Source organism: Peromyscus californicus, unplaced genomic scaffold (assembly GCF_007827085.1).
Source record: "Peromyscus californicus insignis strain IS unplaced genomic scaffold, ASM782708v3 Scaffold_19__1_contigs__length_69161282, whole genome shotgun sequence".
NCBI lineage: Eukaryota > Metazoa > Chordata > Mammalia > Rodentia > Cricetidae > Peromyscus > Peromyscus californicus.
Window position 1 is genome coordinate 39,144,876 of NW_026294491.1, and position 27,740 is coordinate 39,172,615.

Here is a 27,740-nt window from a genome sequence, read left to right on the forward strand (position 1 = left end):
CAACCTGAGGTCCTCCGGAAGAGCAGCAAGCACTCTGAACTGCTGAGCCATCTCTCCAATCCAAATATTTTCTCCTTCAGGTGGCTTGGCTAGGCAGTTATTTATTGCTTTTATAATGTTGGGGAGGGGCCTTGTGAATCATGTGAGTTTTATATTTCTGGGACTTGTAAGGTTGCTTGCACCCCCAGTCCTGTGATCCTTCCTCTTCCTTCCAGGAAGGAATGCTTCAATTCTGAGGGAACTGCTACACAATTGTACAGCATCACCACCAAATGCAAAATGCCAGCAGTAACTTGAGCAGACTTGGGATGAGCAGACTCATCAGCATTACGTAGTACATGACTGCATCCACATGACATTTTCCAAAGGACAGAGCTCAGCAACAGTGCATAGATTAGCTCCTAGGAGGAAGGTGTGATGTCAAAGCAACCTCACAGAGCATTTGTGTGGCCACCTGTTCTGTTTCTTGACTGTAGTGTTTGTATGAATCTTTACACCTATTAAACTTCACACAACTGTACATCAGTGAAAGTCCACTTTACTGTGTGCTACTTCAAAGGAGCCTTATGCCTCCTGTTAATCATTTTTTGTTCAATGCAATTGGTGTTTATTTAGTGTGCAATGTGCAGCAAGACTGTGCATATGCCCCAGGCTCTAATTTTAACTAATTTATCTTCTCAGGAGCCTTCAACTAAAAGATTTTCCAGATACCAAGTATGAGGAGATACTCAGAGGGGCCTGTGACTTAGGAAAGCTATCTTTCCCAGGAAGTTCTACACAGGAGAGTGGGCAATCCTGGACCCCCAAACCATGTTGGCTTGTCAAGGTTACAGAAAGTGTTCAATATCTTCAATATCAGTAACTGGAGGGCCAGCCTCCAGTCACCACCAGGGTATGCAAAAAAAAAAAAAAAATTCCATGAATGGGGCAAGGGCTAGACTTTTTCTATCTGAGGGGGAAAATAACACATGTTTTCTGATGGTAACTTTCTCTTTTACTTCACCTTAAAAAAACCCTCTCTGAAAAATCTCTCTTGCTCTCTCTCCTGCCTAGCTACTCCTCTTCTCTCCTCAGCTCCTTCTGCACACCCACACTCTAACACACACTCACACTCCCTCCCTCACTGCACAGCTCTTTACACCATTCCTTCACATCCCTCTCAACATAGCAGCAGCCCTTTTACACAGCTCTTTCACACAGCTCCCCTACATAGCTCCACACAGCGCCCCCTTCACAGGCAAACTCTGCACAAATTAAGAGTTTCATTCTCAGGGTCACAAAGCATTTCTGGAGTAAACAATCAGAGACAGAGCCAAACTGATACTCGTAAGGAATCACACAGTTTCTCACAGGCTGGCAAGGTCACATTAACTGGCCAGTGAGTAATAACTTGGCCAAGCATGTAGCCTGAATGGTTAGCGTTCCCAGACAGAGAATGACATTGAAATTCAGGACTTAACAATAACAGTTAGTTGGCTGAACCTTGAGTGGTTGGGGTATGTGCAGAAAGAGAATTACTGCAGGGGGCTTATGTCTGCCAAAGTTGCTTCATGTCTGACCTTGATTTAGCAATAAACACCTGGGAATTTGTCCTTGTGTATTCTCAACTAGTCTGTTTTGAATTTGTTCTGAAGTCCAAAATTAGCTGTCTCTGTGACTGAGAGTACTGTTACTTTCTTGTGTCAGTTATGAAAAATATTCTAGCATTATCAGAATTATACAGCTTAAGCAGAAATCATCTTCCTGACCATCCACAACTCTATGTGTGCCCAAAGATGTAAAACACACCACCAATGGGCTAGAGAAAGAATCCCACAGCTATTCATTTTAGGGAGGTAAGTGGTGGCACCTGAGAAAGTTACAGACAGAAAACAGCCAGTTTTCACAGCCAGTGACCCCACGGCCTTGCCAGGTGGAGTTCCCCTTCAGGTTGGTCTGGTGGGTTGACCTGTTAAATACTAGTTGTCATCTGCTGTATACTCCCAAGGCCCTTGGTAGTTCAAGGAGCCTGGAGATGTCAACTAGTATATAAATAAGGTAGTTTAGGCTGGGCAGATGGCTCAGTCATTAGTGTCTGCCTTGTAAGCATGAGGTCCTGCATTTTATCTCTAGAACTAGGTTTTTTTTGTTTTTTGTTTTTTTTAAATTTTATTTATTTATTATGTAGTGTTCTTTCTGCATGTTTGCTTGCAGGCCAGAAGAGGGCACCAGATCTCATTACAGATGGTTGTGAGCCACCCTGTGGATGCTGGGAATTGAACTCAGGACCTCTGAAAGAGCAGCCAGTGTTCTTAACCTCTGAGCCATCTTTCTAGCCCCCCTTTTCTTTCTTTTTTTTCAAAAAGGAAGGTTTTAACTTTCACATAGTAAAATTACATATAACAAAACAATTATCAAGCAAGAATTATAGCTACAATATTTAGTCTATTTATAATATCTAGTCTATTTGTATTTGGCAAAACTAAAGAAGATATCCTATCCATCTTATATTTGTGAGTCCAAGGTTTCATATCTAACTTATCTTTTATCATAACTAAAGAAAATTATAATTATCTAGTCTTCAAATACTTCAAAGACCTACAGAATATGGCATTTAAAATGTTTTAAAAAATTTAGACTTTCTGGACAATGAGACATGTCTGCTCCTGGCAGCACCTTTACCTCAGAGAGGAGGATGGGCATCAAAGACACTCTATAAGGAGTTTATCTTCTTCTTGGTAAAAATAGCCATTTGGGCAAGAAACTGTTCTTGCCTGGACTGCTTGATCAACTGGACATGCAGGACCCATAAGAATGTGACCACTAAACTGCTTGACAAAATGGTCCTTCAGTTTCCTGCTTCGTAGAGGAAACTGCCAGACATTCTACAGAACACAGAGAAAAGTGACTGAGAGACTCTAGGCCTGTGGGCTGAAGATAGGTGCCCCAACTTTACAAAGGAACTTTGGATAACTGTCCAGGCCTGCCAGCTGTCTCTGTCTACTCTTGCAAGACTCCCGAAAGTTGCTTGAGTCCATCTCCCTTTTCTCAGGTAATATTTTATCCTTCTGAGGTCTTTGATGTAGTTGAAGACTAGATAGTTATAATTTTCTTTGTTATGATAAAAGATAAGTTAGATATGAAACCTTAGACTCACAAATATAAGATAGCTAGGACATCTTCCTTAATTTTGCCAAATACAAATAGATCAGACATTATAGACTAAATATTGTAACTGCACTTCCTGCTTGATAATTTTTTTATTTTTATTTTTTTATTTTTTAAATTATACTCATGATATTCATTAATTACACTCATGATATTAATCACATTTGTGGTATTCATAGATTACATTCGCAGTATTCATTCAAATATATATATATATATAATATATATATGTATATATATATATTATATATATATATATATTTTAATTTTAAATGCCGAATGTCATTTATTGAAGGAGGGAGGAGGTCTTAAACACAGGCTTACAGCACAATGGGAAAACCCCGGAGGGCAGAAGTTCGCTACTGATGTTTTACAATCTTGCATCTAAGCTGTTAATGCCCATTATTCAGGAGGGTAGAACCTGGCAGGGAATTAGCATAGGGAGGATATCAAGGTCAAGATCCCCAAGCAAGGCAACAGTTACCCAAAACGGGGGCCAGGGACTTACAGTTCCCCCTTTTATTAAATAATGAGCTTCTGACTTGGGTTGCATGGGACATCAGCAGGTCACCTTACTCGTCATGGAGACGCCTGCCCAGGCCCCACAGGTGCTCTGTCTTAGTTTGGTGAGTGCCCCCCAGGCGTTACCCGTCTCTGAATACTCATTATCATACAGGCTCAATGGTGTGTGAGCTGCAGAGTTAACTGCTGCCCAAGATCTCAAAGTGGCACTGGGCTTGTAATCTGTGTGTTCAACACAGAAAAGACCAACAGAGGTCCTATCTCACCCATAGCCAGTAGGCTAAAGGCAACTGGGCCATTCCCTTCCTTAACGAGCCATACTGTACGTTGGAGTCCTTGTAAGATAGTATCCCAAAAGCAACTGGAACTTGAGTTTATAAATTTATAATTTTCAAAGCCAATCGAGATGTATATAACTACTGAATTAAATTTATTATGCCCAATAGAATGGAAGATTAACTAAATGTGGTAGCTACTTTTGTTGCCAGGGTCTCCACTGTGCTAGCTGTAGTAAGCAATTATGAAATGGTAATCCCAGAAACAGTAGCAGCGGTGGCCGCCATTGCTATAACAGCAACAGCAGCAGCAACAATGTCAAATTCTCTTCTGGAGTGTGTGGACATCCACTGGCATGGATACAACTCCAGTAACACGAACCGCCAAGGCCCATTTTTCTTGATCTCAGCACGACTTTAGCTGGCAGCTCTTCTGGAGAATCCAATCTCATGGCTACAGTTCCTAGGCTTACATTATTGCTTGCCAAAGCTGGCGATATTGGGCTCTCAATCTCCATTGGCATCAGAAGGGTAGATTTTTTTCATAAAGACCCATTAGGTCTCTGTCATGTTGGGCTTCAGCAGCAGCCACAGGGCGCGTTCAGTGCTCAGGAATCCAAAGAGGAACCTCATTGTCCTGAAGAGAGACATAAACAGAACCCCGGGGCCACACCAACACTAGATTGGGTCTCATCCATGTGCTAGTAGAAAGATCCTTCCATCGCTCCAGAGGGTGATTTGCAACAGGAGCCCTCCAGTGCTTATCTGCATCGGATACTCCAGCAGAATCCACCGATAAAAAATTTTAAATATATAAAACAAAGGAAAGAATAGAATGTGGAGAGGAGTGATGAGTCCCTAGTTCTCCCTTTTTTTACTTTAGTAAAATATTTGTTTGTTTGTTTGTTTGTTTAATATTTCAAATTTTTCTTTTATTTTTATTCATTTTTTATTGTTTAAAATTAATTATTTTTCTATTATTAGCTTGATACAGTATGTATTCTTATCTTAATAGTGAGATGTTTCATTGAGGCTTGCTCAGTAATTGAGTAAAACCAAAATTTATTATAAGCCACAGTCGTCCTAGGGACCTCCATGCTATATATATATATCTATATATATATCTATATATCTATATATCTATATATCTATCTCTCTCTCTCTCTCTCTCTATATATATATATATATATATATATATATATATATATATATATATATATAACCTCCATGGTTCTGTGGGTTGTAGTCTGATTGATCTTTATTTTATATCTAGAATCTACTTATGAGTGAGTACATACCATGTTTGTCTTTCTGGGTTTGGGTTACCTCACTCAGGATGATTTTTTTCTAGTTCCATCCATTTGCCTGCAAATTTCATGCTTTCATTGTTTTTCTCTGCTGAGTAGTACTCCATTGTGTATATGTACCACATTTTCTTCATCCATTCTTCAGTTGACGGGTATCTAGGTTGTTTCCAGGTTCTGGCTATTACAAATAGTGCTGCTATGAACATAGTTGAGCATGTATCTTTATGGCATGAATCAGCATTCCTTGGGTATATGCCCAAGAGTTAGGTATGGCTGGGTCTTGAGGTAGTTCGATTCCTAATTTTCTGAGAAACTGCCACACTGATTTCCACAGTGGTTGTACAAGCTTGCATTCCCACCAACAGTGGAGGAGTGTTCCCTTTGCTCCACATCCTCTCCAACATTGACTGTCATTGGTGTTTTTGATCATAGCCATTCTGACAGGTGTAAGGTGGTATCTCAGAGTCATTTTGATTTGCATTTCTCTGATGATTAAGGACGTTGAGCATTTCTTTAAATGTCTTTCAGCCATTTGTGAATTCTCTGTTTAGCTCTTTAGCCCATTTTTTAATTGGATTGTTTAGTATTTTGATGTCTAGTTTCTTGAGTTCTTTATATACTGTGGAGATCAATCCTTTGTCAGATGTGGGGTTGGTGAAGATCTTTTCCCATTCTGTTGGCTGTCTTTTTGTCTTATTGACTGTGTCTTTCGCCCTGCAAAAGCTTCTCAATTTCAAGAGGTCCCATTTATTAATTGTTGTGCTCAGGGTCTGTGCTGTTGGTATTATATTTAGGAAGTGGTCTCCAGTTCCAATGCGTTCAAGAGTACTTCCTACTTTCTTTTCTATTAAGTTTAGTGTAACTGGATTTATGTTGAGGTCCTTGATCCACTTGGACTTGAGTTTTGTACATGGTGACAGATATGGCTCTATTTGTAGTCTTTTACATATTGACATCCAGTTATGCCAGCATCATTTGTTGAAGATGCTTTCTTTTTTCCATTGTATAGTTTTGGCTTCTTTGTCAAAAACCAGGTGTTCATATGTGCATGGATTAATGTCAGGGTCTTCAATTCGATTCCATTGGTCTGTATGTCAGTTTTTATACCAGTACCAAGCTGTTTTTTATTACTATAGCTCTATAGTAGAGTTTGAGGTCAGGGATGGTGATGCCTCCAAAGGTTGCTTTATCGTATAGGATTCTCTTAGCTATCCTGGGTCTTTTGTTTTTCCATATGAAGTTGAGTATTTTTCTTTCCAAGTCTGTGAAGAATTGTGTTGGGATTTTGATGGGGATTGCGTTGAATCTGTAGATTGCTTTTGGTAAGATTGCCATTTTTACTATGTTAATCCTACCTATCCATGAGCATGGGAGATCCTTCCATTTTCTGATATCTTCTTCAATTTCTTTCTTTAGAGATTTAAATAGAACTAGGTTTTTAAAAAGCTAACACCTGCACTTGTAACCCCAGCATGGTAGAGGTGGAGTCAGGTGGATCTCTGGGGATTACTGGCCAGGCAGGAGGCTAATCTTTGGTGAGTTCCAGGCTGCCAAGGGATCTGTCTCAAAAATTAAAATAGATGGTGCCTAAGAAACCGCACCTCAGCTCCACCTCCACAAGCACATGTGCAGACACATGTATGTCCATAAACATGCAAACCTATCTTTTGTATCCCCACACATACATATAAGCAGGTGACTTAGTAAAATTAGGCAAAGATTCTTAATCAGGTTCAGGCTAATTATAAAGGACCATTGGGAAGTATTACACTTCCTGATGTTTCAGCTGATAAAGTAGAGGGGATGGTCCAGCCAGTGAGACACGATTTGGGGTTCAGCTCTGCCCCTTATAACTTACAACCCTCCAGGAGCCTTGGTCTCTCTAGTTCATGTACCCCCACAAGTCAAAGCGATAGGCTAATACCATTTCTCACGTAGGCCACTGTGCAGATTCATGAGATGGATAATTTATCTCATGTGTGATGCCAGAGCATCCTGGATCCACAGAGAGCATGTTGTTAGTGACAGGCAGCCTCTTGTCTCCATGCCAGAATTCAATTACAGGATGTTATTTAATATTACCTTGGCTTACTTTAATTACACCTGCCACTAAGGACCACAGGTGATTAAAAGAGCATCTCTAATTCATTGGAATCCCTTCTCTCAGTTATTAGTCATTTCGCCTTAATTTTGTTCCTGTTGCTGTGATAAAATATCCTGACTATAGCAGCCTAGGGGAGGGACTGCTGATTTTAGCCCACAAGTCCAGCTACAGTCCATCATTACAAGGAATTTGAGTCACAAGGAATGGAGGCAGTTAGTAACATTCCATCTATAGTCAAGAGTGGAGAGCGTAGTTCAATGCCCATCTGCCCATGCTCAGCTCACTCTCTCTACTTATACAATCCCAGAACTCATCCCACCCATACCAGAAGCAACTGTGTCAACCTCAATTCACCCAAATAAGAAAATTCCTAATAAGCATGCCCATAGGCCAACCTATCTAGATTGGGGTCTCATCGAATCTCTCCTCTGAGCTGGATTTGGTGGCACACAGCTTTGATCCCAGCATTCAGGAGGCAGAGACAGACAACAGTGAGTTCAAGGTTAACATGGTCTATGTAACAAGATCCAAGCTAATGAGGGGTACATAGTGGGGGCCTGGAGAGAGAGAGGTGTGTGTGCTTAATGCCTTTCTTTGGACCATAATAGCGGATTGTGACTTTCTGAGTGATCTCTTATTTTCTTTCTTGGGTTGTATTGGCCTTTTGCCCTGTTCCTGGTCTGTGGGAAGTTTGGTATCTGAGTCCTTGACCTCATGCTTTCTTATTCCACTTAGAGCCCTCAGCAATTCTCCCTGTGTGCCGCCCCCCACCTGCACAGTAAATGTGCTAGGTAAACCTTTTGTTTGTCGGGAAAGAGGCAACATGTAAGGAGACAAGCTGGAATATGACAGACTCTGTAGTTAAGAGTAAATACTTCACCAGCTTTCAGCTGTTAGCATCGTGTGTGTGTGTGTGTGTGTACATATACATCTATGAGCACACACATGCATCTACACACTTGTACACCTGCACACACAAGTGTGTATTCACTTGTGCCAATAAATATATCTTATAAAAAAGATAATAAGTATCAATGATGATGAGGATGGACTGTAAGTGTACTGCCGTAGAAAACTGGTTTTGTTTATAAAAAGAATAAGTACAGAATTAAGGTATGATTCAACCATTCCATTGTTGTGGATTTGTGCCTGCCCAGCTATGAAAAGCAGGGTATTGCTTATAGCAAATACACAGCATTTCTATTCATAGTCACTAAACTATGGCTACAATTCACAGGTTCATGAATGGATGCATACATACTCATAACATGGTGCCACATACAATGGGATATCACACTGTCTTGAGAAGGGAAGAAAAGAAATCCTGACATATCTTACAATGTGGACTAACCTTGAGGACATTATGATAGGTCAGATAACCAATCAACAGAAGCACTGTTATTATGTCCCACATAGGGAGTAGAAAGAGTCAAAATTATAAAGACAGAGTATAGAGCTGGTATTTCAGAGGTTGAGGAAGGAGGAGAAATTGTTCAATGGGGATAGATTTTTAGTCTTAAAAGATACGTAAAAAATGGGTGAAGATGGAGGTACAGAGATGTATCAGTGCCCCCAAGAGGCACACTTAAAGCATTTATGGCGGCAAATTTTATGCATATTTGGGCCCATGAGGTGGCTCAGTAGGTAATAGAATATGGTGAGAAGCCAGAATTCAACCTGGACCCAATGATTTGAGGGGAAAACCTACTACACAAGTTGCCCTTTGACCTCCACAAGCGAGCTGCGTGGTGTGTAAGTGGCCTCACCCACACACAACACAACAAAATGAAAAAGATAAAAACATAAAATTAAAAGATTATATATGTATACATATGTACATTATATATATATATATATATATATATATATATATATATATATATATATATATAAACCACAACTAAAAACTGGAAACTAAGTTGCATTTTGTAAACTAGTAGTGAACAATCCAAAGGCGGAATTAGAAATGTGATTTCATTTAACACACCAAAATAGAAAATATTTTAAAAACTAAATGAGAGGATTGTAAAATTTTGTATGTCCAAAGTCACACTGCTGAAAGAAATGAATAAAATATCGACATAACTGGGCAGCTGCCCCATGTATCCGACTGGTAAGGTAGCAGGGCTCTCCCAAAGGGGCCCACAGCACCACTCAGCCCTTGTCAACTTCTTAGCATTTTCAGTGGAATTTATTAGCTGGTTCTAAAATTCTAGTCAGTGCCTCGGACCGTGTGAAATGGCATAAGGATCAGCATAAAGGTCAACACACTCCCCTCTGCATTCCAGCTAAGGTTAAAAAAATAGAAGTTGGTGGATGGCTCAGCCCATAAAGTGCTGGCTAAGCAAGAATGAGGACCTGAATTTGATTTCCAGCACTCATATAAAAATGCCGGGTCTGGTGGTGCCATACTGGAGAGGTGACGGCATGCAGAGCTCTGGAGTTTGTTGACCAGTTAAGCTAGTCTAATCTGTGAGCTGCAGGCCAGTGAGAGACCCTGCCTCCGAAAACAATTAGATCTCTGTCAAAGAACAACCCCTCAGGTTGATATCTAGCTTCCACACACATGTGCCCACACATGCATGCACAGGCACACACACACACACACACACACACACACACACACACACACACACAGAGAGAGAGACAGAGACAGAGACAGAAACAGACAATGATTCTCGGCATCACTGGTCATTCAGGATGGGAAATCAGTCCTCAGTAACGTGATACAGCACACCCAGTACGACACCACAAGGAAAGTGGAAAGTAAAATCTTGGAGGACCTAGAGCAACAAGAGCCCTCACACACTGCAGCAAATGGCTTGGCAGCTCCTCAGCAGGTCAAACACACTGTCACTGAATGACCTGGCAGTTCTGCTGGTAGCTCCACACCCAATACCAATGAAAATACTTTCCATAAAGGAAAATTGTGTATGAATTTTTGTCATAGCTTTATTCCTAATTGAAAAAAGACATAATCAGCCCAAATGTCTATCAGCTGATGACTAGACAAATACAAGTTGGTATGTGTATTCATACAGTGGAATATTATTCAGCCATGAAAAGGAACAAAGTTCAAATAATGGCTACAACAAGGATTAATCTCTAAAACATTATACTGAGTAAAAGAAGACAGATACAGAGGAACACATGCTATATGGTTCCACTTTCATGGAATGTCTAGTTTGAGGAAACCTGTAGAGACATAAAGGTAGCTTTTTTTGGCCTGGGTCTGAGGAGGATGGAGGGGGTAGGGAGTATCTGTTGATATCAGTATTAGGGGTGAGATACGGTGACATCATCTCACACAACCGTTTGGTTATACTAAAAACTATCGACTTGTGCACTTACGTGGGTGAATTTTCTTGCGTATAAATTATGCATCTCATGAAAGCTCTTAAACACAGCAATGACTAGGAGGCTGAGGAGCGGGTGACCAGGCATTGTCCAGAGTGTCTATGTCAGCCCTATGACATTCCTCTCTGCTGCCTTGCTACTTTGACAAGTGGATTTGTTACCAAAGTCACAGAATGCCTTCCCACAAAGCACAGGTCTGGGCTGGTACATCATTTCAGGATGCATCGCCAAAACTATGAATTAAATCTGCCCCGTCTACGGAGGCAGTTATCTCTCCACCGAGTTCCAGCTCCCTTGGGCACTTTCATTAATGTTTCCTCCGCTGCTTCGGTTAATACATTGGTCCTTGGGAGCGGCATGCTGCTTCATCCAGCCCAGGGATTTTGCTCATCCTGCTGTGCTAATATTTATCAGCTCCCTGTTCTTGGGGCTTCCTGAGCCTGCCTGCTATCAGAAAGCCCCATGTGGGGTGTGGGGCCACCTACCTCCAACACTACTGTGGTGAATCTGATCAACCGCTGTGGATGTTTAAAAGTTGGCATCTCTTGCCGTGTTCATGTTCCAGGAATGATCTGTGAAGGCGTGGATGACCGGGCTGCTCTCCGGAGAGTCCAGCCTCCTCTCTGGGAGTCCCACCTGCAATGACATTCCGCAATGTCTTCACCCACCCTTTCTTAAGGGCACCACACGAGGCTTAAACTCACCAAGGCTTCAGAGGTTCGGCCTTCCAATTCAACACATACTGTAACCCAGGACTCATGACTTATTTGACATGCCAGTGGCACTTGCCAAAGGCTCCCGCTGTTCAGCCCGAGTCCCCAGCTCCAGTTCCAACGGTCTAGGGCATGCGAATAAAGTCCTGGCTACTCTTGTCTGTGCAGAGGCCTTGGCGTGTGTCTGAGAGGAAAGTTGGTGCCGTGAGGTGTAAAGCAGAAGGCATTGGCAGTCACTGATGGCTCACTCAGTGCCATTAGGCAGTACCATCATCCATTCCAAAGATGAGCTAACCACCCAAGCTCACACAGGAGGCACAGGCAGGCCCTTAAAGACAGGCAGGGAATACATGCCATTGGCCCTCCTTGACTGTGTTATTTACTTTTCTCATTGCTGTGAGGAAATACCCAACAAGGAGCAGCTTCAGAGAAGAAGCATGTATTAGGGCTCACAGGCTGAGAAGGCACGGTTCACAAGGCAGGGCAGCAGGAGCGGGGCTGGTCACATGGCATCTGGAGTCGGAAAACAGAGAATGAACAGAAAGAGATGCCAGGCTATGAAACCTCAGGCCCCCTCCCTCCAGGGGAGCTCCCCCTCCTAAATGACCTATCACCTCCCCCAAGAGTACTATCAGCTGGGACCAAGGATTCAAATACATGAGTTGATGGGTGATGTTACACACACAAACCATTCTGCTCCAGGTCAGGGGGAGCCTTCCAGTGCCCTATTCTATGCCTGATTGGGCTATGTTCTACTCAAAAGCTGAGTGACCACCAGTCAACCAACATGGAGTGGGAAAACTGTGTTCTGGATGCTAGCCCCACCGCAGAGGCTGGGTTTCCCTGGGTCCCGCCTGGTTTGCCTCTGGTCTGTCTCCACACTGAGTGGTAAGGTTGCTCTGCCCTGGCCTTCTCGGACACCAGCTGTGTTCTGCTCCATCCTGCTTCTCACTCATTCAGGAGCAACTCCTCCCGACCATCACCTCGCTAGGAGTCTCCAGGTTCTGCCCTCCACGTTGTTTTAGCGGCTGCCACTGTAGTCCTACGGCTGGAGCTGGAGCTTTGTGCGTGGCTATTTCCTCCCAACTGAAACAGTCCCACCTGGGGGAAGTGGAGACACTCATTAAGATTTAGGAAGTAAAAGTCACAAGGCTTAGGAGATAAGCAGGACCAGAATGGCAGGGAAAGTCAACATCTTCCACTCAGTCTATGGCTGTGTCAGCATATTCCCCAGACATGGAGACGGTGCTGAAAAGGCCTTAGGTAATGACTGGAATCTCAGGGCTACCTGAGAACAGATCATCCCAGCTCGAAGGCTGGGTTCACCCCGTGGACTCAAGGCTGGCATGCCACTTCACCTGGTGCACACAGGCAAAGCCATTCACCTTCGAAGTGCCTGTGCTGGCTGATTTTAACTGTCAACTTGACAAAACCTAGAATCCTGTGGGATGTCTGGGAGGGTGCCATCTTGACTGTTGGTTGATGTGGGAAGACCCATCCCATGGTGAGTGACGCCATTCCCTCAGCTTGGAATTCATGAAAGCAGTCTGAGACCAAGCCAGTGGGCTTTTGTTCTCTTTGCTCTAGATGGTGGATGTGATTAATGTCTTGAGTTCCTGCCTTGGCTTCCCCCAAATGATCAAATATAAACCAGAATTATAAGGCAAGGAACCGTTTCTCCCACTGTGTTGCTTTTTGTCGGGATATTTCATGACAGCAGCTAGAGCAGGAACCTTCATCATCTTGTTCCCAGTCCGGTTCCTTCACTGCAGACACTGCCTCCCGTCCCTGGCCATGTGCTCGTGAGGACATCTAGGAAGGACCAAAACAGCTGAACAGTTTAGATGAGGTGGTAGAGAGCAGGTGGCACCAAGTGGCAGCCAGTGTTCGGGGTGAAAGGAGCAGAAAGGGAGAGAAGGAAAGTCCAGGAATGACACACAGGCCAACTCGTGCCAGTACCTAAGGAGGCTTGATCCAAAGCACACAGTGGGACTGTGATAGAGCAGCTATAATGCACTATGCATAAATGCATGTGTATATAAGCATGTGTGTATATGTGCATATGCATGTTTACACGTGTATATGTGTGTGCATAAATGTTTGCAAATGTGTGCATACGTGCACATGTACATAGGTATGTGTGCATATTTTTGTAAATTTGCGCATATGTATGTGCATACTTACGCATAGGTGTGCATATATATGCATATATTGTTATATGTACACATGCATGTATGTGTGCAATGTGCATTTGAATATATGTGTGTATGTATGTATATACATGTGTATATGTGTGCTTATGCATGTGCTTACATATGTGCATGTGTACTTATGTATGTGCATACATGCATGTATGTGTATTTATCTAGATACATATATGTGTGTATGTGTGCTTGTATAGGTCCATACATGTGTGTATGTGTGCTTATGTATATGCATGTGTGCATTTGTGCATATATATGTATATGTGTCCATATGTATATACAATGAGGCTTCCTTGTTTTGATAACCAGAATATTTTTGAGCAAAAATGGTTCTTCAGAAACATTCAGGGACTGGAGAGATGGTTGACAGTTAAGGGCTTCCAGTCCTTGCAGGGGACATGAGCTTAGTTCCCAGCACCTGTGTTGAGCAGCTCACAACCTCCTGTAACTCCAGAAGATCCAGAGCCCCTTTCTAGCCTCTGATCACTGCGCTCTGTCACATACACTTAAATTAAAAATAAAAATAAGTCAAAAAACTGCTGAAAAAAGAAAAGAAAAATGAAACATTCATAAGCCATTTGATAGGACGTTGAGCGAGAAAGCGTGGTAACTGAATAATTATGAGACGTTGCCCCAAAGGTGCTGTCTACCTGACCCCAAACGATGGCTGAGAACAGTCTGGAAAGTGTCTATTTAGCAAGCATGTGCGCTTCTCTGTAAAGAATATTGAATATATGCTGAAATGAAAACATGCATTAATAAAGCCATCCAATAAAATCAACCAAAAACCAAGGCAGACCTAATAAAGTCAGAATTATTTTTGTTTTAAAGTCAGAATTCTTGAGTAATGTTGCCACACTCAACTTTCCTGGGTAAAACCAGCTGAAATAGATACCAGCTAAAACACAAAATGAAAATGTCCTTTCTAGTATCAAATGTGCCTCATTATGATTAAAATTGTCCTGCCCATTTCTACGGTGTGTGTGTTTAAATTTATAACCTCATCAGTAAAGTTCCAAATTCTGTCACTCAGGGGTTTATTAAAATTTAATAAGTGTCTTCTACTAAATATAAAACTGAAAACTAAATACTGAATGGAATGAGTTTGCTGGGGGTGTACCAAAGTCGCAGAAGAAACTTTAGCAAAGCACCTAAGGGAGCTGGAACACAGGGTGGGGAGGACTGCCACTGTAACAGGTGCTCCCAGGGTGGGGAGGACTGCCTCTGTAGCCAGGTGCCCCCAGGGTGGGGAGGATTGCCTCTGTAACAGGTGCCCCAAGGGTGGGGAGGACTGCTTCTGTAGCCAGGTGCTCCCAGGGTGGGGAGGACTGCCTCTGTAGCCAGGTGCCCCCAGGGTGGGGCAGATTGAATTTATAGCTTTGGAGACACGTCATGAAATGATGTGCCCGCAGGAGCAGGACATCCCTGTGTCTTCCTACATCACTTCCTGTTTCCTACAGAGCATGTTGTCAACTGCCATTCTAAGGGCCCTGCAGGTTGGTAGCTGTGTCTTTCTACTCTGAGTCTCTAGCCCTGCCTGGGATCTGATTCCTACTCATCTTCAACATGTTCCTGGTGAGCAGGTGAAGACTCCATATTTCCTCAATGTCCTGGCTATTTTTATGTCAACTTAACACAAGCTTGAGTTATCAGAGAGGAGGGAACCTCAACTGAGAAAACATTTCCACAGGCTAGGGCTATAGGCAAGCCTGTATGACATTTTCTTAATTAGTGATTGATGTGTGTGTGGGGGAGCCCATTGTGGGTAGTTCCATCCCTGGGCTGGTGGTCCTGGGTTCTATGAGAAAGCAGGCTGAGTAAGCCGTGGAGAGCAAGCCAGTAAGCAGCACCCCTCCGTGGCCTCTGTATCAGTTCCTACCTCCTGGTTCCTGCCCTGTTTGAGTTCCTGACCTCACTGCTGTTGATGATGAACTGTTATATGGAACTGTGAGTGAAATAAACCCTTTCCTCCCCGAGTGGCTTTTGGTTATGGTATTTCATCACAGCAGTATTTACCCTAATTAAGATACTCAAGATACACCACATAGGAAATGTATGACACTGGTGGACTAGGAATGTAAACAAAAGCAGCCTAGTCATTTTCCACCTCGGGAATGTGTCTCTTGACATTTGTGCCTAGCGCATGGCACAGATATATGCTCATGGAATCATGACTGTAGAAAAAGACAGAGTAGTGAGAACTCTGCCCCCCCCCCCCACCAATTACCGCTCCTCTCCTCGAAAGCCTGAAAACTCTTGGGTGAGACAACCCACCTTTTAACCCCAGCAGACCCCAGCCAGATCCTAGAGAGTTAGAGGACTCCCTGTCTGTCCTGCCGAAGTCTCTCAATAAGGACACAGAGTGAGGGTGCCTTCCCCGATCAACGCTGTGTGACTTTTCTTTGGCAGATGTGAACCGTCTATTCACCACAGGCAGGGTGTCAATGACAGGCCAAGGTAATGATCCTTCCAAAGTCCAGTATAGTGAACCAGTGAGCTTATCGGGGTTGCTTATAGGACTATGGATGAGGTGTTATTTACAAGAGCATGGGTGACTCAAAGACAGCTGTGTCACTGAAAAACCCATCAAAATCTTCATTCCTGAAATCCTCTGGCCAACTTGAAGGGACCTCAGCTTACTGTAGCACCTCCTCTGACCAGCAACTATTACTGATTATATAACCCCGCGTAGAAAGGGGTGATCTTGTAAACCTTGTAACTTTCAGGAGCTTCCTGAGCCTTGGCAATTTTTTTTTCCTTTGCTGAGCCTTGCAAGTCTCATTTCCTCCCTGAGTCTAAAGGGGGTTTCCTCCAGAAGGAAAATTTGGAATTAGGAGGAAATAGTGATGCAACATTCAGGGATGGGAATCAGGGCACAGTGGAGGGAAGTGTTGACCTCGGCTCCCTCAGCCATGGACCCAGACTGCATTGGTTTTTCTGCTAAATGAGAATGAATCCTAACATAATATAGTCAATGGCTCCAAATCAGTTACAGACAACGAGAGAGCTGTTTGGACCCTCTTCCAACAGCCCAGTGTGTATTGTTTATTGGACCGTCTTGTCCCTCCCTACTCCTGGTCACCACTCTACAGGGCCAGGCTAGCTGGAGATCACGACAGCTTGTACTGCTTTTCTGCAAAGGGCCTCTTTTAGGCAGGAAAGCGGCATGGACTCCACAGGACCACAAGATGGCTGCCTCCCTGGCAGAGGGACCTGCTCTGAGGCAGCTTAATTACAGCTACAGTGCTTTCCACCTGGATTCTCAGGAGCTTTCGGGGCCGAGGCTATTAAAACTGTAAACCCAGGATAACATTAGAGACATTAATGTGCTGTAAAACTTTCTACATGGGAGCTCTCACCTGCAAAGAAGAGGAGATGAGCCCGTAATGCTGGCTTTTCATCTTCTCGGTGGATTTTATTACTGCAGTAACAAGAGCAATCTCATTTAAAAGACTCTTGTCATGTAATGGTGCAGTCAATTATAACTCAGGGTGAGAAACAACCTCTGCCTCATACACATTTAGGAGGACCAGTGTGCAAATGAGCATCAAGAATGATAGCTCACTGGCTTTAATAAACACGGGAGATGTGTGGATGTGCGTGTGTGGGAGCCAGAGGTTGACATCAGGAGACTTCCTCAATTGCTCTCCACCTCATAGTTTTGAGACAGGATCTCCCACTGAACCTAGAGCTCACTGGTTTGGTTGAGTAGTTGGCCAGTCAGCCCGAGGCATGTCCCTGTCTCTACCCTATCTCCCTGCCAGCCCAGGGGTTACAGGTGATCACCACTTCACCTGGCTTTTTGTTCTGGCTCTAGGGCTAGAAACTCAAATCCTCAAGCTTGGGCAGCAAGCACTTCATTTACTGAGCCATCTTCTCAACTTCTCAACCCACACAATTTTTTTGAGAGTAGCACAATAGGGGAAAAATCTGGGGGTGGGATATGGTAATGAAGGGAAATGACATCATTCCTTTAAAACGTTCACCAGCAGGATACAAATTGGGCCCCAATGAGGAATACATTGAATACACTGCCATCGTTGAAAAGCTGTACCTGAGAGTAAGATAGGTGTGGTATTGTCTGGAAGATCTAGAAAGGCAGAAGTACCACTTAGGATTCTGAGTACACAGAACAGGATGCTCAGTGGGCAGAAGACACTGGCATCCCAAACAGGATCTTGTGGAGGTGTCTCTGCAGGACAGAGGGTCAATAGCCTTCCTATTTTCTGGATGACACATCAGCTGAGTTTTGTTTTGTTTTTTTTTTGTGATATGGATGTCAATTAAAAATTGGTATTGGTTCCCTGCAGTCTGAGTTTAGCCTGGGGCTGGCTTCCTCTCTGGCCTGCCATTTTGCTGGATGCTGGCCTGGGTGTGTTCTGACCAGGGAGCAGGCACTAAGACTGATCTGGGTGATTTCTTGGGAGGGAGACCCATTAATGGGAAACACGTGGATCCCTGGTTGGAGTCCTGGTCTCTCTTCAGGGTGGTGAATGCTAACTTCCCTCTCTGCTGTGATGCCTGTGGGAGGCTGATATGAGTCCAGGACTGTGGAAGCCCACAGAGGTTTCCTAGTGAGATCTGAGCTTGCTTTACCCAGCAGGGCTTCATAAGGGGGTAGATTGACCACGTATGTGGTTACCAGGTGTTTGGAAGGGTCTGCACTGTTATGCTGTGGGGGAGGTCTTTTGTGCCACCCCTTGGTATTCCTTTAAAAGGCTCTTTAGAAGAGACAGAAGGGGCCGGTGGATAAGGATCCAGACCCTCCCGAGGCTATCCTGTGTTTCTATCTGTCTCTCTCCCCTCTATATTTCTATCTAATTTCTATCACTCCTCAAGAGTACCCTGGGGGAAAAGGTGGGGGTGGGGGGTGGGCCCCCCCACAGGACTGCTTTGTTGGGAGCCTGACACAGCTTCTGTCTCAGTGTCTGCCTAACAAGTACAATGCTCCAACTGTGTAAATATCCCTTGGGTCATTCTCATGCTTCCTTTGGTTTAAATACTGGACTGAAAATTCTAGGTACTAGGAGGTGGAGATGGTTCAGTCCATAAAGTGCCCACCTGGTGGTGCACATAGGGTTTGATTAGATTCCCAGAACCAGTGTTTAAAGTTGGGCAGAGTGGTGCATGCTCGTTATGCCAGCTGGAAGAGGCAGAGGCAATAGATCTCCAGGGCTCACTGGCCAGGCAGTCCACCCTAATTGGAGAGCTCTAAGTGAGCAAGAGACATTGTCTCAATAAACAAGGTTTATAACTCTTGAGGAAATAACAACTGGGACTGTCCTCTGACCTCCACATGTATGTAAACACACACACACACACACACACACACACACACACACACACACACACACACACACAAAATCCTCACATATATGCATTTGTGCATACACATACACATGTATGTACACTTACGCATACATACATTAAAAATGAGAAAGAATAAAGAGAGAAACTCCCAGGTGTCATGGTCTGAGGGAAGTTTTACTGCAGAATCATTGAACATTAAAAAGAAATTAACCCAGATAGTGAAAGCCAGGCTAGATTACCATCAGCACCCTAACAGAAAAGCCAGGTTTCTCCAGCATTGTCACCAAAGGAAGTGGTTTCTGTCTCGGATATGGAAATAATTGTGGTGTCTTTGAGAACAATGGATCCTTTCATGGCTGGCAGAGCTACATCTACAAACACCCAGTAGTCACCAAAGGCATTCTAAACCAAAAGCTTTTGGGTTCTTACCTTGTAAATTTGAAGAATGGAATTCATGGACCACAGAGAATGGGTTTTAGAGTGAACTTTAGCCTGACTTCCAGCAGCTCAAGGTAGTGTGTTCCAGTCCTTGCAGAGGGATATAGAGTAGACCAGGAGGCCTGGAGTAGACCTGGGCCCTGGGACCTTGGCCCAACCACAGGCCAGAGGTGCAGTCTAATTCAGAGCTGATGATGAGTGTGTAGAGGGTTGCATCTCAGGACCGTACCAGGAAGACCTGGGAGAGCCAGACTCTTGCTCAGTGAGTCTTACACTACCAATGACCAGAGAGGTGGGGAGACATTTAGAAAAGAGAGTGAAATAAACAGAAACTACAATCATTTTGCTTGATGAAAAGATGAAGATGCGTAATCCTGAAGGGCAGGAAAGATCAAGGGCCAGAACATAACAATGCAGATAATCATCCACATGTCCTCAGCACCAGAGCTAGGGCAGGAGTTTGGATCCCTATCTGGTTGAATTACCAAAGTAAGTTTGTGATGAAAGAGTTATAGTCTCAGGCCAGAGAGATGGCTCATCAGATAAAGGTGCTTGCCATGTGCAAATTTAATGATCTTACTTCAACCCCCGGAACCCACATAAAAGTGGGGGGAAAAAGAACTGACTCCACAAAATTTACCTCTGATTTCCACACACATGTTATGGCATGCACACCTACCCACCCACACCCCTCCACTAACAAAATATATTAACAAAAAAGTTAAAAAGAATTATAGGCTATGTCTGGTAGAGGCAAAATGTTAAGTGCACCATAGAAGGGAGCGAATTTGCTAAAAATCAAGCTGTCTGACTTAAAACTCCAACTCCTGAGCATTGCATCCATCTTTTTGTCCATTCAACTATCCACTCATCTACCCATCTATATCATTCATCCATCCACCCATCCATCATCAGTCTGTGTGTCTATCTACTCATCAACTCACCCATCTGCCCGTACCATGCATTCAACTATCCATCCATTCAGCAGTCCATCTGTCTTCCCATCCATCCATCCACCTTCCCACTCATCTACCCATTCATCCACCCTTCCATTCACTCATGCATTCATCCACTCATCCACTTACTTATCTATCCAATCACTTCATTCATTCATTCATTCTACTTCTCCATTCATACTTGTGAAAAACTACTGGAATGAGTTGATGAATGAGAATTGCTTTTTTCAGTCACCTCTAAGAGACTCCTGGCTTGGCTGGTGAAACAGATCCCGAGGACCAAGGCATGGGAAGTCTTTAAGTAGATGACATATTTCTTGAGACTAACTGTGTAAACTTGCCACTGGGGATGAAACAGTTAAAGTTTTTCTTCTTCTTTTTCCTCTCTAAGCAACTTTAAAGCTGTATTTTCATCTTATTGAATTAAGTAATCTTTTTTCTACAACCAAGAACAGGAAAGCGAATGAGAAGATGTCAATTTTCTCAGTGCCCTAGGAGTCTGTGCTTCCTTCTGAGAGTTACCCTCCCAGCACACACCTCCATGGGGAGGAGAGGCTGAGGAAGCAGGTTCTGACACCATAGTCCTTATCTTTGGTCAAAGATAACATGGTTCCAACTTCTTATAACACTGTAATCCAATGAGCCAAATAATTCTCACAACTCACAAAATACCGTTACATTGCAAATGGGTATATCAAATTGTTTTCGAATTTTAATTTTTAAAAATGTATTCTATCATGACAAGTTTTACTACAAAACGTTTTTTCATAACCAATTTATAAACTTCCCCAGGGGTTGTACCCAATAAAGCAGCCGACAGGCCCTTCATTATAGGGACACAAATGTTGCCTGCCAAGGAGACAAGACTGCCATCAGACCTGCCTTTCTATATATTCTTTGTTGCTCCTATGCTTACGATGGGATACAAGGATGATTTTATTCATGGAGTCGAAGGGGCTATAAAAACAGTGACAAATATATAACTGTGTACAGAATACCCAAAATGAAATATTTTCACTATGCACTTCAACCCTGGCTGGTGACAGAGCTCAGGGAATGCTAAGCCCCCGTGTTATTTATGATGGACGTGGCTACTGTTATACAGATTAGACGCCATCTAAGTGGGAATAAAACAATTACTTTCTGATTTTTGTACTGAATGAACTCTTCATGTTGGCTACCTAAGACACTGCATGCTACTGGTGTGTGTTGCTTAGAGGTCAACGTCAGATGTCTCTTCCTTAATTGTTTTCCATCTTAGTTTTTGAGGCAGGGTCTTTCACTGAAGCTGGTGCTCGCTGATTTAACTAGACTAGCTGGCCAGTGAGTTCCAGTGATCCTCCTGTCTCTACCTCTCAACTGCTGGGATCAGAGGCCTGTACAACTATGGTTGTCTGTCTTTTTACATGGGTGCTAGGAGATGACCTCAGGAGGCCTTGTGATTGAACACTTTTACCAATTGAGCCATCTTCCCAGTCCTACAATAATTGTGTGTGTATGTGCTCTTACATGTATGTGTACATGTGTATGCATGTGTATACATTCATGTTAATAAATGCAGAAGCATACACCCCCACAGTATGTGGAGGTCAGAGGACAGCCTTGTGTATTAATCCTTGCCTTCTACCATCTCTGTCCCAAGGATATAGGCCGGAGAGGGACAAAGGACACCAGATGACATTCTCAGCCTCTGTGTATATATACAGACATGTACACATGCATACAACATATATACACCTGCCTATGTAACACACACACACACACACACACACACACACACACACACACACACACACAGGAAAAGGGTGACAAAGGCCTGCTATAAGAGAGTGCAGCTGAGGACATGCTCTGAACTCAATGCTCTGTGGTGAACAGGTCCACTTCCCCAGCACACCCACTGCTCTTCCTCCATGCATCTTACTCCAGAAAGCAAGCATGTGTCTATGCTCTGGATAAGAATCAAACTGCAGCCTTCTTGGTTGACACCCTCCAGTCCCCACTGGACTGTGACCCTTGGAGGGTAAGCTGTGTGATCTATGTCTGCTCTACAGGTACATAGCGATGTGGCTGTCATGGATCCAATGCTACCTATCTGCTAAATATTAAATTCCCAAATGCAATAGAGGCCAAAGTACGTCCTCCTTTGGTTTTATTTTTAATACATTTTTAATGAAAACAGAATTAAATCACTTCCCCCTTCTCGTTCTTCTCTCTAGTCCCTCCTGGTGCTCTCCCTCCCAGCCCTCTCTTGACCCCCAGTACAAAGTGGTCAGCCCTAAAATCAACTGCTTCCTATTTTGACCTAAGCTCCTTAAGGTTGCTATGGGGCCTCATTCCCAGCTTATCATCTGGAGCATAGCTGTGTTTATATGCACATGAATTACTGCAGTTGAATTTAATGGAACCTGAACTGGTTTCCAGTGTCCACTAGGCACTTGGGAGGTAAAAGCTAAACTGTCTTTGTGTTTGGCTCGTCACCCAGCGTAGTGTCAAGCATGGAAGAGCTTTATAAATATTGGTGAGATGAAGGGAAAATATTAAAAGTTTACCACCTGCAGCCACTCTTTTGACCTGGGTAGGGATGGTTGTAGGACAATAGAAATGGGAAGACTCTGGGATTGATTGGTAAAGCCCTAGCTGTGCTCTGAGTGGTCCCTCCCGACCTGTCTCTAAGTGCTTTCTTCTGCACTGGAGTTTCAGAAAGCAGCAGCAGCACCTCCATGGGGCCTGGAGGTGAAGAATGGCAGACTGAGAGAGAAAGCCGAGGCCTCCAAGTCAGCAGCTGGGGAGGCCTCCCCGCTTGTGACTGTCTTACTTACCCTTCCTGTCTCTGTGACAAAGTAAATGAGAAGAGACAACTTAGGGGATGGAAGGTTTGTTTGGGATGAAAACATGAGAGTGTAGTCCATCGTGGAAGTGAAGGCACAGTGGCGGGAGCAGGGACCAGAGGGTCACAGCGTCCACAGTTAAGAAGGAGAAAGAGAGAGAGAGAGAGAGAGAGAGAGAGAGAGAGAGAGAGAGAGAGAGAGAGAAGAAGGAGGAGGAGGAGGAGGAGGAGGAGGAGGAGGAGGAGGAGGAGGAGGGAGGGAGGGAGGGAAGGAGGGAGGGAGAGAGAGAGGCTGGTGCTAACCTCCGTTCTTGATTTTATTTGACCTGCGAGTCCAGCCTAGGGAATGGCACTGCCCATACTGAAGGCGTGTCTTCCCTTTTCAACATAATCTCACAAATACATTTGGATCCTGGGGAGTTGACAGTCCATATTCGCCATCACAGGGAGTTTGCACAAATTCTTCAGCTCTGAGTCTCTGCTTCCTCATGTGAGAAGCAGTGTACAGCACTTATTCTGTCTAATGATGTGTGAATAGAGGTAACTGACCTTAAGTTCCTTGTATGCTATAGATGCTCAATAATTAGTGCCTAAAAACTGATTTTAGTTTGATAATTTTTATCTGTCATAAATACATTCTTATTACAACAATTTATAGAAAAGCATAACAAAAATATTCTAAAAGTTCAAAAAAGGACATTATAAAAGTCATCTTTCTACATTACAAACTCCCATTGTGAATTTACCTCAAAGGTATTGGCCTCATACATGGCTATATGCACATAAATACAGACACACATGTGCTTATATATGTCCTGTAAATAAAATGGTTCTCAGACATGTTTCCACAGCAGCTATTCCTCTTTGCAGTTGGTTGTAATATGGAACTCACTCTACCTTGTAGTGTTATTCTTCAGTATGAAAGCATCAAAATCACAACTGCTCCCCAGGCTTGTGCATTCAGGCTGCTTGTCATGGGCTGTGGAAAACCTTGCACATGGTATCTGGAGTCCCTAGGAGCACAGTTCTCTATGACTCTGAGGAACAGCCTAGGGATGCCTGCTGATGGTGCATTTCACCAGACTTGTGCTGCAGGAGCTCCGCAGTGTGTGTGGGAGGCCGTGTGCTACATCCTCTGCCTGGAGAGCTTGGCTGAATTAGAAACCTGTAGTAGTGAATGTCCTTTTGTCTCTGACACATGGCTGGCTTCAGCCGCAGTCCTTGGTGCCTTAGAGCAGAAAAATAGCCTCAAATTGCAGGGACTGTAGGGATGTGTATCATCTGAGTTGGTGTCTATGTGAGCATGAGAGTGCATGCATGTGCATAAGTGTGTGAGTTGTGGGTGTGAAGATACAAGTGGGTGACATGCACGCCTGTATATGCATTTATGTATGTCTGTTTCTACATGTGTGCTGTTGCATGCATGCATTTGTGTCTGTATGTATGAGTGTGTGGTTGGAGGCTGATATATCCAGTAACCCAGAGGCTATTCTTATAGGAGCAGATGTCCCCATGAAAAACAGCAGCAGAGGAGAAAAGTGCTAGATGGAGATATGGAGGAGATATCAGTATGCCTTAGGCTTGAGAAGCTTGTAAACGATGAAGGCTGCAGCTCTAGGGCTAGGCAGGCAGGCTGAAGGCAGAAGCACATGCCTTTGTAGCCATAGGACAGCATAGACCACACTGCTCCTGGGTCAGGGACCCACTCACCCTGGACCCGGGCTGCATTGAGTGTTGAAAACGTGAATTGAGTACTTTGGCTGAAAAACATATTCCTAAGAGCTATGCTCTGCCCCTCAGAAACCTGTCTGACCACCATCCTCCTCAGTCTCCTCTCCTTGCAGCATGGGGAAGGGGCCCACCAGAACACGCAGGTGCTCTGCAGGTGGGGATGGTCGACCATTGTGGATTTATCCTTGGAGCGCTGTGCTTCATTCCCCGTCCTTCTGCGTCTCCAAGACAGCAGTATCACACTGGCAAAGGCAAGCCAAAAAAAATTACGGTGCCCCAATCCTTCAACACAGCCAACCCTCACTGAAGAGACAAATTTTGTGCTATACCAACTTCCTTATTTATTTTTATTTCAGAGAAAGCGGTTCAAAGACTGCCTAGTTCAGCTGATGTTTTTATTCAAAATGGAATAGATCATATCCACTTTAATATACATATATGACAAGAAATAAGTTATATTTCATCCGTGAGGCCCTTGCTATTTCCTTCCCTCACAGATAATTCATTTTTGAGAATCATCATGTTGGTATCTAGGGACATTTATATAGCCAGGGAGATGAATAAACACCCCACCCCTGCTCTGGTGGAATGCTTACAAATCAATCAAAGATCTGAACATCTACCGTGTCTCCCAGCTGTGTTTATTCCCCCCCCCCCCCCAGGGTGCGACAAGCCTCTTGCTTTGGTTTCGACTTCAGGACGGGAACACTTGACCCCCACCGCTGCAGCATCATTCACGCTGAGTTTGAAATGATCACTACTGTGCTGCTGTTGATGAGCTATTCAAGGACAAATGCTATAAAAATGGAGGCATGCAATCTAGGCATCGCTGCAGAGAGTGATGAATCTTCCTGGTGCAAATATCAACCTCCAAAGCCTTCCAAAGGCAAGAGGGAGAGTCAGCTTCTAGGAGCTGGAGAAAATGGAGCTGGGACGTTCTTCTCTGTCGATTGACTGTCATGAAATGGCTTTTAGACGGCAGAGCGTAAGACAGCATTTCACTGGAGAGTAAGTTTGACAGACTGTCCTTCATGAAAGTATAAGGTAAAAGGGGTGAACTTCCTAGTGCATACGTGTGTGTGTGTGTGTGTGTGTGTGTGTGTGTGTGTGTGTGTGTGTGTGAAGACGTGCATGTGTGAGTGTGGAGGTCAGAAGTCTAAACTGAATATTTTCTTTAGCAGCTCTCCACCTTGGTTTTTGAGACAGTCTTTCATTAGAACCTGGGGCTCACTGAGCTAGCCGGGCTGGCTGGAGCTCCAAGGATCTGCCAGTCTTTTCCTGCCAAGTGCTGTGGTTACAAGCACTCCACCCGGCACAGTTTTAAACACGAGTGCCTGGGATCAAAACCAGGTCTCCCGTGCTTGTGTGGCAAGTACTTTACTGGCTGATCTATTTATGCAGCCCCTTCCCAGCATGTTTGGTGGAGATCACACTGCAGCCTCTTCCTAAATGGCAGATGCAGAGACCAACATGCCTCATAGGTGTGGGCTTGTGCAGCAGGTGTACCCTTCATTGTCCCAGATGGCCTTGACTCAGAGGCAGAGTGGCCCACGCTTAGTGCTATCTGCCTCTGCATCCTGGGCCTGCCATGGAGTAGCTGTACTAATTCGGGTGATTATTAGCTTGCTTAGCTTACCCCAGACACCACTTTTCTCATGTTTCACTGGAAAAGGTGGAGGATGCCCTGCAGGCTTTTGGAGATTAGTGCTGGGGCACTGATTCACCCTGGCTATTCGGAATTCCCTGATGAAAGGTTCTGTGCCTGCATGGTGGCATCTTCAAAATATAAAGGGTGGATTCTGGACTCTGTCCTGTCTAGTCATATAGTGCGTTTCCTATGCTTCCTTCATGGGACCTTTTCAATAGAGCCGTTACAACCAAGCACACTGCCTTACACACACCCTACTGCCCAGCCTGATGTTCTCTTGCACTTTATTTAATAAACAACTTTGCTTATTCTGACCTGAAGGGTCATCAGTGCCGTCCAACATCTCTCATGCTACTGTAGGGACTTGACATTCCAGGTGTCTTCACTTGTACCTCTCAGGACTATCCCACTGAACAGGATGGAAGATGGACCCTCCATACTTCCTGGTATCACCTGTCCCATGTTTATGAAATGGTTTCCATGCTGTGTTGCGTTTTTTACAGAATTTATTCAAGTCTCAGTCTACTTTTGATGGCCGATTCTTTCCAAACATATCTGTGTATATGTGTACTTTGTATGCATGTGTGTGTGTTCATGTATATGTGTACACATGCATACATGCATATGGAGGTCAGAGATCAACCTCTGGCTCCTTCTATCTTTCTCCACGTTAGTTTTTTTTTTTTTTTTTTTTTTTTAGAATCTCTCACTAACCCAAAGATCATGAATTGCCTATACTAGTTCATCAGAGACACATTAGGATCCTTTTATAACTGTGCCCCACCCTGCCAGCCCTGGGATGGCAGATGCATTCCACCATGCCTGGTTTTTATGTGGGCACTGGGACCCGAGTTCAAATACTCATGCTTGACTATGAGCACTTCACCCACTGATCCGTTTCCACACTCTCCTCAAGCCCCTTTCAAAGTCTCTACCTCTCAGCACTGTCATACTGGCAAATGTTAACATGAGTGTTGAGGGGTAAATGTCACATTCAAATCACAAGTTAACTGTAATGTGAACCTACAGTGGAGATATCTCATCAATCAATGACATAGATATCCAGAGTTACCTGGCCCTTATGGGAGGGATGCAAGAAGTCCTATATCCCAGCCCCAATATGAGTAGCTCAGAGCTGAACTTTTCTGGTTTATTTTCTTTCTCTAGTCTTCATATGGTGTTTCTGATTTTTCATCTTGGT